The sequence below is a fragment of the Pinus tabuliformis genome, chromosome 9, assembly GCF_031772625.1.
Source record: "Pinus tabuliformis cultivar Carrire ecotype Pingquan chromosome 9, CPIR1, whole genome shotgun sequence".
In the NCBI taxonomy this organism is placed as follows: Eukaryota; Viridiplantae; Streptophyta; class Pinopsida; order Pinales; family Pinaceae; genus Pinus; species Pinus tabuliformis.
In genome coordinates this window covers 320,472,432-320,488,785 of record NC_142307.1, presented here as the reverse complement: position 1 = coordinate 320,488,785, position 16,354 = coordinate 320,472,432, and positions in this window count along the sequence as shown.

Sequence of the window (16,354 nt, the reverse complement as noted above, 5' to 3'; positions counted from 1 at the left end):
CAAGTTTTTGGGTCTCCTGTAGTTTTGACAGCGTCTCTTGTAGGACAGTTTGTGCTTCCTGTAGAACTATTTTTGAGTCCTGTAGTTCTACTTTTTCTTTCCATGTGGGTTATCTAGGAGATCCCCTTTCATAAGTGATAGATTCCTTGGAAGGGGATTCTTTTCCTTGGGTAGAGGGTGAATCTTCAATAATGATTGGCACTTTAGAACAAGGTTGGGGTTTCCCTGTTTTGATCCTTGTGCTCTTCCTGGCCCTAAAATACATTGAAGTCTGCCTCTTCCTCTTTTGTTTTGGTTTAATTGGTGTGCTAAGGGTAGTGAGAGTAGTTGTTGCCTCTCTTTCTAGGGTCTTAACAAACACTTATGTCTTTTCTGCCCCTTTTTCTCCTCCTCCTTTCTCTTTCTCTGTCTCTGTTTCTCCCCGCTCTATTTCTTCAGCTTTCTCCTCCTCTATCTTGGTTTCTTCCTTCTTCCCTTCTTGTTCTTCTAACTTCCTAGCTACTTCACCTTCTCCCACTTGCTACCCTTCCTCCTCACTATCAGTAGGGCTAATATCATAGGTAAAGGCCTTTATGTCATCCTCAGCAGTCATGTTTCAAAAATTTCCCATGCTATAGGGATTATAAATGTATGGAGGACTTCTTCCACTCAAATTTTGATAGCCCATGATGAGATAGCTGCTTTGGATTTCCTGCTTTTACTTTAGTACTGGAGTCAATGAGGGACTGCAGGAGGAAGTAGGGAATGTTGAGCTTCTGAGGGGCTGGAGTATCCATGCCATACCTTAATTCATGCATGATTCTAAAGTGGTAGCCATAGACAATGTTGTACCTCCCCTCACAGGAAATATACTTGATTATTTGGTAGCTAACCTCATCCCAAGGATATGGTATGCTAGCCCTTCTTATGCCATTCTTATCTTCTATAGGGGTTTCATTGTTTTGGAAGAAGGTTTTCTTGGCAGCGTGGCCAATTGGTTTTTCATCCTTAGTCCAAGGCAACCCAAGAGGAAGGGTAGTGACCCTACTGATAAACTCGGGGGTTATCTCCATGGAAAGGCCTCTAAAGGTGACAGTAGCATGTGTTCTAGAGTGAGGGACCAAAGAGTGGGAAAATTCTTGAGAAATTTCCTCATCAAACCCTCAAAACTTCTCAAAAAATTTCATCCAATTGGCTCTTGTGAATATGTCCACTACTTGGGGATGTGCATGGAGCCTGGAGGAGTTGGTGGGCTCCTTCCTCATAAAATCTCCTATCATTTTGTTTATGTTTCCTTGGAAACCAAATATGGAAGTGGAGAGAACAATTTTTCGGAAGAAAAATGGAGAGACAAAGAGACTGTTGTTTTTTTAAGAAATAAGCAGCAATTCTTTTATGAATTTCCTCCACCCAAAAGTTTTATTTCCTCCTCAAAATTAAACCACTGCTTGCATATTTCAATATTCAATGGAGGTACGCCAAGAACCTACCTCTTCAGCTCGAGAATTGTGCTAAAACTAGTGTTTTCCCTCTCCAAAACATCTTATTGGCCCTCCTGTAGAAGACTGTTAGCCCTCCTGTAGGATTCCTGTAGGTTCTCCTGTAGAACCTGTAAGTGCTCCTGTAGAAAATGCCGAGAGCAAGGATATGGGAGAGACCAGTGGAGAACAATGGTTATGAGGCTGTGGGGGTACGAGAAGGTAGCAAATGTGGAGTTTCGAGGACAGAATGAAGGAAAAAGATGGTGAGTGTGCTTCGGGGAGGAGTACTTATTACTTGTTATGGATTTTTCCAGTGATGGAGGGTGAGTTGGCCAAGTGTACATTAGCCCCATTCAAACCATTGGTCCTCACCTGCCTTGTCATCATGGCCCTTACCTCATAATCATCCCTCATGATTGCATCAAAGTTCGCACCGCCTCCACTACCTGTCCTTAACATCTCCCTTGAGTTTGACTAAGCACACGTGTGGGTGACATCTTCGTATGAGTGAAGTCAACTAGATGAAGGTGGACAAGTTAACTGGCCACCTCAACCTCAACCAACCTCAACCATCTCATTGTTGTTGCATGCCCTCAAATTATACAAATGCAAACAGAGGAGAAGGTTAGTTACTTACCTGAGATCCAAATGCGTTTTGTTGTGAGGTGTTATGGCTTTTTCCTTCTGCTGCATGCCTTTATTTCCTTTGATGCATGCTTTTCTGCTTGCTGATGTGTGCCTGTGCTTTGTGCAGGTTCCTCTCTGGCTGGATCGGATCTTCAGGTATCTGCTTCAACCTTCAGATTTGCACCCTCATGCTGTCGATGCTAGATTTTAATGGTATCAACTGCTACAGGAATTCCGACAGGAGCTCCTGTAGCTGCTTCTCCCTTTGAAACATTATCTTTTCTATGCTTGGATTTGTGAGGATGATGCCAAAAATGCAAATAGAGATGGATAGGTAATAGGTAGGCTTCAGGTGATGTGGATGGTGTTGTTCCCTTTCTTATTTTTTCTTTTTTCTTTTTTCTAAAAACTGCTTTTTTTTGTGTTTTTTTCTTGGGCAGGAAGAAGAATAGTGCTTGGGATGTCATGCAGGTCTAGAAATGATGGCAAGGAGGTTTGAAGATTGCAGGGGGATTTATACATCCCTTATGAAGCTTCCCTATTCCTCAAACTGCCTTTTAAATCCATTTCTGGCTCTCTGTAATTCCTACAGGAGCCTCCTATAGAAAACAGAAAGCCTCCTGTAGAAAACACAGTTTTTGGAAAAGAAACACAGTAAGGTGAAAAGAATGCCAAAAATGTTGGAGAAAGGTGTGGGAATGTAGGATAGGTGTTGGTATTGGTTTCAGAGCTCCCTTGGCACTTTCTGCTGCTTTCTGTAGTCCTCCTGCAAACCTGCAATGCAACTGGAAATTCATCTTTCTTTTTCTTTTTTCTCTCTTTATTTTTATTTTTTGAAAAACAACCAGGGCACCTCAGGGAAGTTTTCAGCCTAGGTACCTGCCCTGCGCACCTCCAATGGAATTTTTCACCTCGGGATCTTATTTCCTTTCTTCTTCTTTTTTTGACATCACTGGGCCGCCTTAGAAGTGGTTTTCAACCCAATGATGGGACTCAAGCTCCTCATGGAGGTTTTCACTTGAGTCCTCTTTTTTTTCCTTCAATGAGTGGGTGAAGTGGAGGCTAAGACATGCTCCACTACCATCATTGTTTTATCCAATCCTTCAATGAACTCTGGCTTAGAGAGGGGTTTCTTGTAGACTTTCAAGCGGCATCTATTGACAAGCATGGGGATGGCTTCATTATCAATGGTTCTGATCAAAACTGAACCATTGTCATTGCATTTTTCCACAGTATAGGGTCCCAGCCATCTTGTCCTTAGCTTGCCCTTGAAATATTTATATCTTGAATCATAGAGTAGTGCCCAATCTCCCTCTCGAAATTGCTTCTCCTTGATGTTTTTGTTATGCCATATCTTTCTCTGAGGCTGAAATACCTCTGTATGGAGAAGGGCCTGCATTCGGTGTTCATCCAATCCTTTGAGCTGCAGTAATCTTTCATTTTGTGCATGGCTGAGGTCTAGGTCCAGCTGAGTTGCCATCCTCAGGGTATTGAATTCAAATTCTATTGACAGCAAAGCCTTCTTCCCATAGACCAGCTCATAGTGTGTGAACCCTGTAGTGGTCTTCCATGTTATGTTATAGGCCCAAGTGGCATCAACTAATTTTTCCACCCAGTCTTTTCTGCTGCTGCTCACTGCCTTTGTCAGGATCCCTTCCAATGCTCTGTTAGTGACCTTCACCTGCCGATTGGCTTGTGGATGGTAAGGGGTGGAAGTACTGTGCTTGATTCTATGATGTGTGAGCAGGTCTTCAATCAAATTAGAAGTGAACTGGCTGCCTTGATCTGTGACCAACTCTTTTGGATACCCGAACTTGTAGAATATGTTCTCTCTCAAAAATTTAGCTACTTTTTCCTTTGTCGCTGCTTTGATTGCTTTTGTCTCTGCCCACTTTGTCAGGTAGTCGGTGCACACAATGATGTATTGCTTCTGTTTTGAAGGAGGGCTGATAGGCCTGTTGTTGGGAAAAGTATCTACTAAGAATGCCCCTATCCCACTCTAAGGTGTGACAGTGCCTTAGCAACAAACAAGGAAAACTACTTTCGTATTCTTCTTTATGAAATGTAAACGAAGAGGAAGGATGAACTAACCTGTGTCTTGCGCTAGTTCGTTGATCCGATCGCTCTCCTCTTTGGCAGCTTCCAGCTACTTGCTCCCCTACTTGCTTAGCTTCACCAAGTTCCTGCAAGATCACAAAAGAGGAAAACTACACAAAGACATAGATTTACATTCATAACTAGCTTAGGATCAGATTTAAGCTAAACATGCAAACATAACAAAACATCATTGATACACAAGCATGTAGGAGAAACTAAAATAGTTTTATTGATATAATAAGAAGATCCAGGAGGAGATACAACCAAGTGAGTCCCGATCCAGCATCTACCTCCCAGCAAAGGAATCCCTTCCTCACCTCCAACAAAGCATAAATCACCCAGTGCACTAATCTCAATCTCAAAACTAACAGCAATTCTCTGCAAAGTACAAAATTCCAGCCTCTGGATCTCTGGGATGAGGGATCCATATAGAGAGGATGAGTCAGCTTATGTTTTGACTTGTGGCTTCTCTATGTCAGTTCTTGCTTCCACTTGGAGACTGAGAGCCTCTTACTCATCCTTGGTCGAACTCAGTGAAGCAAGTGTCATTGAGGAAGATTCTGGAAGCTTCCATGGTCTGTCCACCTCGCGGAATGACACTGCCATTTGGCATTTCCTGCTTAGCGCACCCTGGTAGTGCATTTAGGTGCGTTGCAACGCACCTAGCTAGTGTACTGTGGTGCTATGCAACGCAGGTAGCTAGTGGAGCAGCTGAAATGATCCTGATTTGACTGATTCTGAGTAGTTTTTGGTGGAGAACTTCTGGGAGAAGCTGTATTTGGTTGACCTTGTTCCTCTAGGGGTAGGAACAACACTTTTAGGGACTTTGGATCCCTTGGATTATGGACATTTCATGCTTAGAGCTGTAAGGCACAAAAATGTCTATAACAAGGCCCCACAAAGTCCATGCCTCACTTCTCAAATGGCTTAAAGGTCACTTGAGGCTGCATGGGCATTTCATCCTTTGGAGTGGGTTTCCCCATCCTTTGACACCAGTCACACTGGCTGACATATCTCCTCACATTCTGATGAAAAGTGGGCCAATAGTAGCCTACTTGCAATATCTTGAAGGTAGTTCTTTTGGCTGCAAAATGACCTCCACAAGGGCCATCATGACAGGTCAGGAGGATGTCGAAAACTTCCTCCTCCCTGACACATCTTCTCAAAATCTAATCTCGGCCATGTTTGAAAAGATTTCCCCCAATCCAAGTGAAAGGGACACTTTTCCTTGCTAACTTTCTCTTCTCTTTTGGGGATAAGTGTGGTGGGAACTGTGCTGAAACCAAGTATTTTGCTATATCAGCAAACCATGGAGAGAGTACTCAGATAGCAAACAAGTGTTCATCTGGCATTTCATCATCCACCATTCCTTCTTCACCTACAGGCAAATTTACTCTAAACAAAAAGTCAGTAAAAACATTTTGTTTACCAGGCTTATCAACAATCGTCAAATAAAATTGCTACAGTAAAAGCAACCATCTAATAATGTGAGCATTTACATCCGGTTTGTTCATTAAATATCTAATTGCAGCATGATCAGTGTGCACAAAGGTTTGATAACCTGTGATATAATTACTAAATTTGTTTAAGGAATGCACGACAGCTAGGAGCTCCTTTTCGGTGACTGTATAGTTTAGCTCCGCCTTTAACAAGTTTTTTCTTCTAAAGTATATGGCATAAGGTAACTTTTCATCAATTTGTCCCAAGGCTGCTCCTATTGCTTTATTTGAGGCATCGATGTGAATGTGGAAAGGTAGGGACCATTTGGGCCTCTCAAGGTTGGGGCACTCACAAGTTTGCTTTTCAAGGTATCTAGGGCTTCTTGACAGTTTTCCGACCATATAAATTCAACATCTTTTCCTAAAAGACCAAACAACAGAGAGGCTAGCTTACTGAAATATTTAACGAATCTCTAGTAATAGCCATCTAAGCCTAGGAAACTTCTGACATCTCTCACCTTTAACGGATGTGGGACACTTTGGATGATGGAAATTTTGTTAGGGTCCACCTGCAATCCTTATTGAGATATTGCATGACCTAGCATAGTCCCTTGAGTCATAAAAAATTCACATTTTTTCAGACTGAGGGACAGGTTCATCTCAATACTCGGACCTAGGTTAGATAAAGCTTCCTGAAAGTTAGAGCCATAAGGAGTAAAGTCATCCATGTATATCTCTACTACATCATAAACTAATTCGGAGAATATACTCAGTACTGCTCTTTGGAAAGTGGCTGGAGCATTACACAAACCAAAAGGAAGGACCCAATATGCAAAGGTACCCCAAGGACAAGTGAAAGTGGTCTTATCTTGGTCTTCTGGGTTGATTTGAATCTGATTTTACTTGCTGAACCCATCTAGGAAAGATAAAAACTTTTTCCCTACGAGAACATATAACACTTGATCAATTCCCGGTAGTCGACACAGATTCTCCACTTACCATTTTTCCTTGGCACTAGCACCAAAGGAGAGACCCATTCACTATTAGAGATGGGATAGATGAACCCTGCATCAAGAAATTTCTGTAGTTCTTCCTTAACAATATCTTTAAGTGTTGTGTTCATCCTCCTTTGAGGCTACCTAACTGGCTTACAACCCTCCTTGATGTATATATGATGAGTACAAACTGAAGGGTGCACTCCCTTCATCTCTTTATAACTCCAGGTGAAGGCATCTAAGTGCTTTCTCAGCAGGCTACACAGTTCCTCCTCTTGGGAAGTGGATAGGGATGGATTGATTTTCAAGGATCTTTCTAGACCAAACTCTATATTCTTAACACAGAGAGAAGTGGAGTCGGACGCACAGAGATCAGTTGGGGGGTTGTTTTGGGTTTCTCTTACTATGTTCTCTAAGGGCGATACACTAGGAGGTGGATTCTGAATCAGATTTTCAATCATATCATCCTCACCTTGTTGTTTTCCCCCCATGGTGATTCCTAATGTACAAAGTGGTGCAGAATAAACTTCATCCTCATCTTCCTCCTCCAACCAGAGTGGTATATCATGTTCTAACAAGGGTTGGGCAGGAGGATATAGGATTAACTACTTGGAAATATGCCCGTTCTCTATGGTCATGTTCCCAGCTCGACAGTTGATGCAGGCATCGGCGGTAGCCAACCATGGTCTTCCCAGAATGAGAGGATACCTAGTGAGCTTTGCCTTGGGTGGGAGAACTAAGAAATCAGCATGGTACTCCCAAGAATCAATGGAGACCATCACATCTTCAACAATCCCCTCGGGGGTCATGGTGGAGCAGTCTGCTAGTTGTAGCATGGTTGCGGTCTTCCTCAAGGACCCCTGAAGGTTGAGTTTGAGCAGTGTCATTTTTCATCACATTAATGGCAGCTCCCAGATTAATCAAAGTGTGTGGGATCATGGTGCCATTGATGTGGACATCAACCACTGGGATTCCAGGGTCTAGATATTTTGGACATACTACCTACCCCAACATCAGGTTGAACAGTTGCCCTATGACATTGATGGTTGGGGCATCACTCTTGCACCTTCCTGGATGCCTAAAGCACTTCTTTTTAATCAACCTATTGTATATAGGCACATCCTTTATGGCTTGGAGAAGTGGTATCTTCACACATATGTTTCAATTCCCTCAGAAGCTCTGTTTCTTCTGGGGTAGGCTGAATTGTCATGGATAGTCTTTCAGGAAAGGGTGGAATTTCTTTACGTTCACTTTCCTCTTTATCTTCCTCAACCTCCCAAGGTGGAGGCTGACTATCTAGGAGAACTTTCCCTAATCATAAGTTAATTTCCTGGATCTCCATAGCATAGGTTGGGCATGATGGTTCCCCACTATAAACGTGTTGAGCCTGTCTCCTGTTCGGGTTCGGGTTCAGCTGGGTAGGCATTTGGGGTTGCTTTGGAGGAACAAGAGGTAATGGTTGTGGTTGGGAAGATGGTGGAGGCAAAAGAGTGGGAAGAGAGTTGTACTGGGGCCTCCACCCTTGATGAGGTGCATTCCACTGAGGTGGTGGCTGAGCATAGGATTGAAATGAATGGTTGGCTGGTTGGGCATGATATTGAGATGTGAAGGACCAAGGAGGAGGTGTGGACCAGGAAGGATAAGCAGGGGGGCCCAAGAAGATATGGAAGTGAGAGTGTTGATATTGTAATATGCTTGGGATGTCCCTTGCATCCCCTTCTGGTATGGTCTAGGTCCATGAGGCATTTTTTGGTTTATGTAATAGATTTGTTCAGTGACTACCTCTACCCCCTGATATACAACTTTAAGTTCGGGCAAGGAAGGGCACTTATCTGTAGAATGATTCTCCTCACAAACTGAACAAACCTCTATGAAGTTCAATGGGCATTCATTCCTAGGATGCCTCCTAGTGCATATAGGTCAAAATATGGCCAAATCCCTCTCTGATTCCTCTTGTTTCCTTTTGATATGCAAGCTATCCATTTGCATGGCAAGAGTCTGCCAGCATGGTTCCAATTTCCCCCTTAATGGATAAGTTAGAGGAAGAGGTATTGGCTATGGGTTGACTCCCCCTACCTTTCTTTCTGGTTGCTCTAGAATGGTTTCTAAATCTTCATAGGAGAGTTTGTAGATGTCTCCCCCGGCCAGTAGATGGAGGGTGTCTAAAATATCTTCCTGAATTCCCCTGAGCAGGACCATCTTCAGAGACTCAGAGTCAAGTGTACACCCGACCCTTTTGTAACTTAGCTGGAACCTTTCCGCATAGTCTTCCAGGGACTCATCACTTCCTATAATCATTCATAAAATTTCCTCTGTAGTATCTTTTGACCTACAATAGTCTCGATACTTGTTGTCAAAGGCTTGCTGCATCTGAGCCCAAGTTTTGATACTATTTCCAGGTAATCCCATGAACCAGCACAATGTTGCATCCTTGAGAGTAGAAGGGAACAATTTCAACTTTTGCTCATCTTTTGCATAGTCATAGGTTCGACAAATAACAACAAACTCAAACAAGAAGGTGTCAGGATCTTCTATAGTCAAACCATGGAAATGAGGTAGGGCATACCTTATATTCTTCATTTTGGTGCCCCCATTGGTCTCCCGAATAGGAAAGGTACCCTCGATTCTTTCTCCATTCCCCCTAGCATTTCTATGTTCAGCCATTGGCTCTAAAGGAATGTCTTCTTCGTATTCTTCTTCCCCTACAGGTTCTTCAAATATGTCTGGATGTTGTCCTAAAGGTTCTTATTGGTCGCAGCCACCAAAGAAGAGAGAAGGTTGGCTATGTGAAGCAATGGGGGTGTTGGGAATTTTTTTTTTGGAATTATCTATATTCCTACGATGCATGAAAAGAAATATTTTTGGTTGGTTTTTGTTTCTTTTTCCCCACACTGATAGTACCTGCAAAACTGAAATTGATTGAACAAAACAATTTGCACTAACTGAAATAAACTTGTTGAAATGAAATTGCATAATTGAATAGGAAAGAAAAAGAAATGCAGAACTGAGAGCAAGGAAATGACTACTCTACTTTTGCTGAAATGGAAATTGCAGAATTGAACAGGAAAGCAAGGAAATGCAGAACTGAAAGAAATGAAATGACTATTCTACTTTTGCTGAAATAAAGTATTAGCAGAATGTTGCAAGAGAAAATAGAAGAAAGCAATGATCACAGAATACTTTGACGCTTCCCCAGCAATGGTACCAAAAAGTGGTGAGCACCAGTATTGCAGCAATAATGCTGCAACTCTTGGGCTTCCTACTTTACTCTTATCAACTTGGTAGTTCGTAACAAACTTGGAAGCGATGGTGATGTATGCACAAGTACTAGTTCTTACTATAGGTTGTCACTTGGTCAGCCAGCGCAAGAACACTAGGAGCTCAAGCCAACTTCTATGGATTCCAAAAGAAGCTCTATTTGTGATGAAAGGAAAAAGAGATTACTCTACTGATGCTATTCTACTTGCAGAAAGGAAGATTGAAATGTAAAGCAAACCAAGGAAATCCTAGTTAACCACTAATCCTACTTTTGTAGAAAGCATTATGAAAACCATGAAAAGAATGCCATTATCTACTCAAGGAAGTAAACAACATCTACCTAAGATATTTCTGAAGGTAAATGAGAAAAAAGCATCTTTTGGATTTTTATGTATTTTTATGTGAATTTGTAATGCATGTAATTTATTTGTTTGTGAATGTGGCAGCAAATAGGTGGCAATGGAGGGCGGTTTTCAAACTCCAGAGGATGTAGGATGGTGTGGATGGGTCCTAGGAAGTCTCAGGTGGCCTTCCAGAGGCTTTTCCCAAACTCGACCTTCAAAAGAAAGCCTACAGGAAAATCTACAGAAGAACACAGGAAATCTATAGGAGGAAAAACGACATTCTACAGGAGGCCTATATGAGGAGGCCGAGAGGAGTTTTCACTGTTTTGAAGGTGTGAAGGTGGGTGGAGAAGGTAGATGAAGGTTGGAATGAAGTGTTAGGGCACCTAGGGTCTACCAAGAATCATTAGGAGAGAGAAATATGATTGGATTTGCTCAAGGATAGAGGAAGAAATTCTATGGAAAATGCAGGAAACTAAGGCAGAATTGAGGGGAGACTTAGGCAACCTGTAGGGCATGGATCAGATGGAGGATGGAATGGCTAATAGGCTGGCTTGCTACTAGAGGATATCTGCTACATAAACAACTAACAGTCAACCAATGAGATTAAGCAAACAATGAAAGAAGTGCATCTAGAAAACAGAGTTTTTGCGTCAAAGTAAATGATAATCTATGAAAGGAAATGTTGATAACCATTGCAAGAAAGAAGACTATTGCAAATAAGGAAATGAGCATGGTGAAGAAGTTCTGAAGCAAAGCAAACTAGACTATGAACCAACTAGAATGCTACAAACACTAGAAGTCCTCTGAAAAGGGAAAATCTATGTTTTGGGGGCAACAAGAGGTTCTTTGCTTCAAATCATCGTCCCAAAGGGAGAAACAGAGGCCAAGGCATTGTTTCTAGACTTTTGTATCTTTTCTTTATCACTACTTAACCTACTATAGAAAGCATAAATGGAAGCAAGCAACCTACTAAATCATCAAAAGCAACCTATCTTAACCATAACAGAAAGTCATCTAACAACAAATTAATCTACAAACTGAAATTAAATATACAAATACAAGTAAAGAGGAGCTTCGCTGCTTGGATTGGGCCCTAACCCAAGAGCTTCAACCCTCTGAGGTAACTCAGTGCTAACTCAAAAAGGATTGCATCTTTATTCTCAAAACAATAACAAGATTACATGAACTGTCAAGATAATAAGCTCGAAGTTGAGCAGAGTTTACATCAGCAAAACTACAACAAAAATCCAACCCTAGTGAGGCCCTAGACCTCTCTACTTATATAAATGAAGATACCAACAGCTTCTTCAAAATCAGGGAGGCTTGGCTCCCAAAACTCGAGATAAACATCAGTTATCCTCCACTTTCTCGGCTACGTGCTAATACATCACTTGGTTGCTTGTACTCCGAGCTAAATGAAGGGGAATTCGAAGTGAGGAGTAATAAATGAGGGGAATTCCCTCCTATAAGTCCTCTCTTTTGTCCACTTCAAGCTATTGCTGCCATTTTTGCATTGGATCCTTGACTTTGACCACAAAATCATAAATAATCTGCATTAAACACATATTTGATGACATGGCATCATAACTAACTCAACTCACTCTATAAGCATAAATATAATTAGAAAATCATATAATAAGCTAAGAGAATGGTTGATTTGACTAAGTTAGGAGGTAAAATGAGCCCATATAGTTACCCATTTATGAGGCTCATCAATATGCTGGATGGAGTGGAATGTGGTTGTTGGCTATGAAGTCTTTGTCTCCTCCTGAAGCACCCACTCTACATAAAACATGTATAATTCCAAAAAATCTAGGTAAACAAGAATAATTCTCATAAGCTAGAAAATCAGAATTAATGAACTAACTTCCTACATGATGCATGAGGAAAGTTGTTGAAAGGAATTGAAACCATGGATGAGATTTACTACAAGAGTGAAGATAGATGAGATGATGATGAGCCCCAATTTTGGTACAATTTGGGCTCATTTTTGGCCTATTTTGCTTGCTCAAACCATTCATTTTTATTGTTTATGCATACACTTCTTAGTTTATTCATGTTGTTTGTAGGAGAAAGGATAGGCACTTTATCTACGTAGCTAATGCATTGTGATTCCAGGTTTTGGCATTAAAAGGGAGCAAAAGACAACGAAAAGGTGGCAAGGAGACAACGAGTTGGCATTGCTGATGTAAGGAGAGGTTGTCCACGGTCTTGGGGGACATTCCTCGGGATCCTCACCAAGAACTCCGAGCCCCACTCCATCCTCCCTCCGAGCTTAATACACGGCCAGCTGTTCTACAGGAACAGCAGTTCAAAACTGCTCTACAGGAAACAGCATTTATGATCATCCTACAGGATCAGCAGTTAAACTATAGATTGAACAGCCGAGCTCCTAGAATCATGGATACTTGTTGGAGCATCGTTTTGTATAAGTATATAGGCCTTAGCCTTGGTTAGGTTGTTGAAACTCTCGTGTTACTATTGTAATTTTGGAGCACAGCTCAAGTTTCGTTCTCTTTTGTAAGCCAATTTGGCATGATATCAGATTATGAATAAAGAAGACAGTTTGTGATCTAGTTCTGAGTTTCTTAAGGAGAATATAGCTCTCAGGTTAGGGCCCAACCTGAGAGCCATAGATCCCCTCTGCTGTAGTGTTGTTGCCATTTCATTTCCAGCACTTTGAGCTTTTCATTTGTACATGCAATTCGAATTACATGTTGTTGAGTTGGTCTTTTGCATGAGTAGATAGGATTTGCTTATGGTGAGTTTGTTTACAGTCGTTTAGTGTAGTAGAGGATAGATAGAGTCCATTGGAGCTCCAACGAAAAGGCTGTTAGGACTCACTACCATCTTTCTTGAAGATTGGGGTGCAGCCCATAGCTAGCCACCAAAAACACGCATTTCTTCACTTGATGATTGCTGCAATACAGTCACTGTTACGTTAGATGCTTCCTTGTCATCCACTCATGCACTGCACTCCTTTACCACAGCTTCATGCATATTCTCCTTCGCTTTTTTGATTGTTGATCATTGAATTATGAGCACAGGTAGTTAGGTTGATGCACTTTCGGTTTGATAATAGTCATAAGAATTTGTTACATTTACACTTCTCCCTCTCGGTCCATTACCTTCTCCTCCACCTTGATCACACATGCACACACATCTTCTCGACCTTCACTCCGCTCTGCTATCTCTCCAAAGACTTTCACTCCTCGCATAGCTCCATTCTCTAGCCCTCGTTGTTGACCTAGTCCTCCATCTTCCAACCTACTCCCTTCATTCACTCCCTATCCCATTCCTTCACTTCTACATCCATCACCAGCCTCATCCCCACCTTGCACATCTCCCCCTACCATTCCATTACTCCTCCATCACTCCAACCACTCACGGTAGGTCATCCTGTAGCCATTTGTAGACATCCTGTAGAAAACAGAGTATCCTGTAGGATCCTCCACAGCCATCCTGTAGGAGGCCACTCTCTCGGTTGCTGAGCATCTGAATGCGAGGAACCTCTGTGGATGGATGCTAAGGATCCTTAGGGACTTCCCCTAGCCTTCCCAACCTGTCCCACGCTTTCCTTCCTTCTCCATCCCATCTGCACAACCAAACCCTAATTAGCACACAATCACAATCATTCCACACATTTAAAGAGAAAATACAAAAACATGTCTTTTATGATGCAAACAGCTTAGATCCATGCATTTCCATTTATTAGAGGTAACAACAGCATTGGTAGAAGTTTCCTTCACATTCCTTGCAGTATAGAGGTTAGACTAGTTAAATTAGGGTTTCCTAGGTTTACATGCTTTGATTTGCTTTCAGATCATTTTCGCCAAGTAGAGTAGTTTTCTCTGAGTTAGCTTTCATCCATCATTGATAAAGCTTCTTCTGTGAGCCTATAGAAGTTGGCTTGAGCCCTAGCGGACTTGTGCCAGCTGACCAAGTGACAGCTGCGACAAGAGCTAGTACTTGTGCATACATCACCGTCGCTTCCAAGTTTGTACGAACTACCGGGTTGATAAAATGAGAGACAGGAAGCCCCAGGAGTTGTAGCATTATTGCTACAATACTGGAGCTCACCATCTTTTTGGCGCCGTTGCCGAGGAAGCGTCAGAGTATTAGTAATTGTTGCTTTTCTTCTACTTTCGTACTCTTACTTCTGCTTAGTAGTTTATTTCATTTCCCTTCTGCAAAAGTAGCTTAGCATTTCCTGCTTTCATAGCTTAGCATTTCCTGCTTTCATAGATTAGCATTTCCTGCTTTCATAGATTAGTATTTCCTGCTTTCATAGCTTAGCATTTCCTGCTTTCATAGATTAGACTTTCGATTCTGCAAGTGTAGATTAGAATTTCAAATTTTTCAATCAATCTGTTTCATTTTTGCAGGTGCACAGAGAAAAACAAAAGCAATAAAAAAAGAGAATTCTTTTCCATTTCATGCCTCGTAGGAACTGAGATAGATCAGGCAAATTCCTACCAAACACCCCCACCACATCACTTAGTCACCCTTCACTCTTCCGTGGTGACAGTGATTCAGAGGAAACTATAGGTGAACATCCCAAGACATACCGAAATCCTATAGAAGAAGAAGAGTTAGAGACCACTCCACCTAAAGCTATGGCTGACAATAGAGAGGATGAGAGGATAGAAGGAGCTTTCCCCATCCGAGAGACCAATGGTGAGATGAAAATGAAAAACATTAGCCCCTCTGCTTTGCCTCACTTCCATGGAATGACCACTGAGGATCCTGATACCTTCCTATTTGAGTTTGCTGTCCTCTGTAGAACCTATGACTATACCGAGGATGAACAAAAGCTAAAACTTTTCCCTTCTACTCTCAAGGATGCAGCACTACGCTGGTTCATGGGTTTGCTTGGGAATAGTATCACCACATGGGCTCAGATGCAGCAAGCCTTCAATACCAAGTACCGGGATTATTGTAGGTCCAAGGAAACAAAGGGGGAAATCTTTCGGATGACCATGGGAAACGATGAATCTTTAGAGGACTATGAGGAAAGGTTCCAACTTAGTTACAAGCGGGCCAGGTGCACACTTGACCCTGAATCCCTTAAGTTGGTTCTGCTCCGAGGAGTACCTGAAGATCTCTTAGATACCCTTCACATGTTAGCTGGGGGGGACATTTACCAACTGCCTTATGAGGACATCAAGACTGTGTTTCGAAATCATTCCAGGGCAGCTAGAAAACGAGGTAGAGGAAACCTGCTCTCCACCGGTGTCCCTTTCTCCAAACATGAGCTTACAAACCAATTAGAAGATCTTAAGAGTGAGGTGAGACATACCATTGCCATGCAGCTGGACACATTCAGGATCCAGCAAAAGAAAGAGGAAGCTGAGAGAGCCTTGGCTGTCTTCGTTCCTAGGTGCACCAGAAGACACCCTAAGAACGAATGTCCATTGCATTCGGTTGAAGTGTGTTTCGTTTGTGAGGAGGACCACCCAACAAATTAGTGTCCAACTTTGCCTGGGTTTAAAGCCATGTACCAAGGAACTGAAGCCCCCACTGAACCTCTCTACTTCATCAACCAAAGGAGGCCTCAAGGATCTAGACCTTATCAGCAGGGGATGCAAGGGGCATCTCAAGCTTATTACAACCCCAACCACTTGACTCCCATGCCTTCCTGGGGTCCCCCTGCTCATCCTTCCTGGTCCATGCCTCCTCCATGGTCTTATCCACCTCAGTACCCTACTCAACCTACTTCTCATCCATATCACTCACATACCTAGTCGCAGCCTCAATGGAGTGCACCTCAGTCGGGGTGGAGGCCTCAATACAACAATCCTCCCGCCATTCTGCCTCCACCTCCAGTTCAGCCACAACCATTACCTCCTGCTCCTCCAAGGCAACCTCAAATGCCTGCTCAACCGAACCCGAACCCCAATAATAGACAGGCTCAGCAGGTATATACTGGGGAGACCTCATGCCCTACCTATGCTGTGGAGATCCAGGAGATCAATCTTAGATCTGGAAAGACTCTTCCAGATCGCCAACCTCCTCCCCCAGAGGAGGAGGAAGACCATCAGGAAAGTGAACCAAAGCCTATTCCACCCTTTCCTGAGAGACTTACAGCCACCACACAACCCAACCCGGAGGAAGATGAGCTTCTGGGAGAG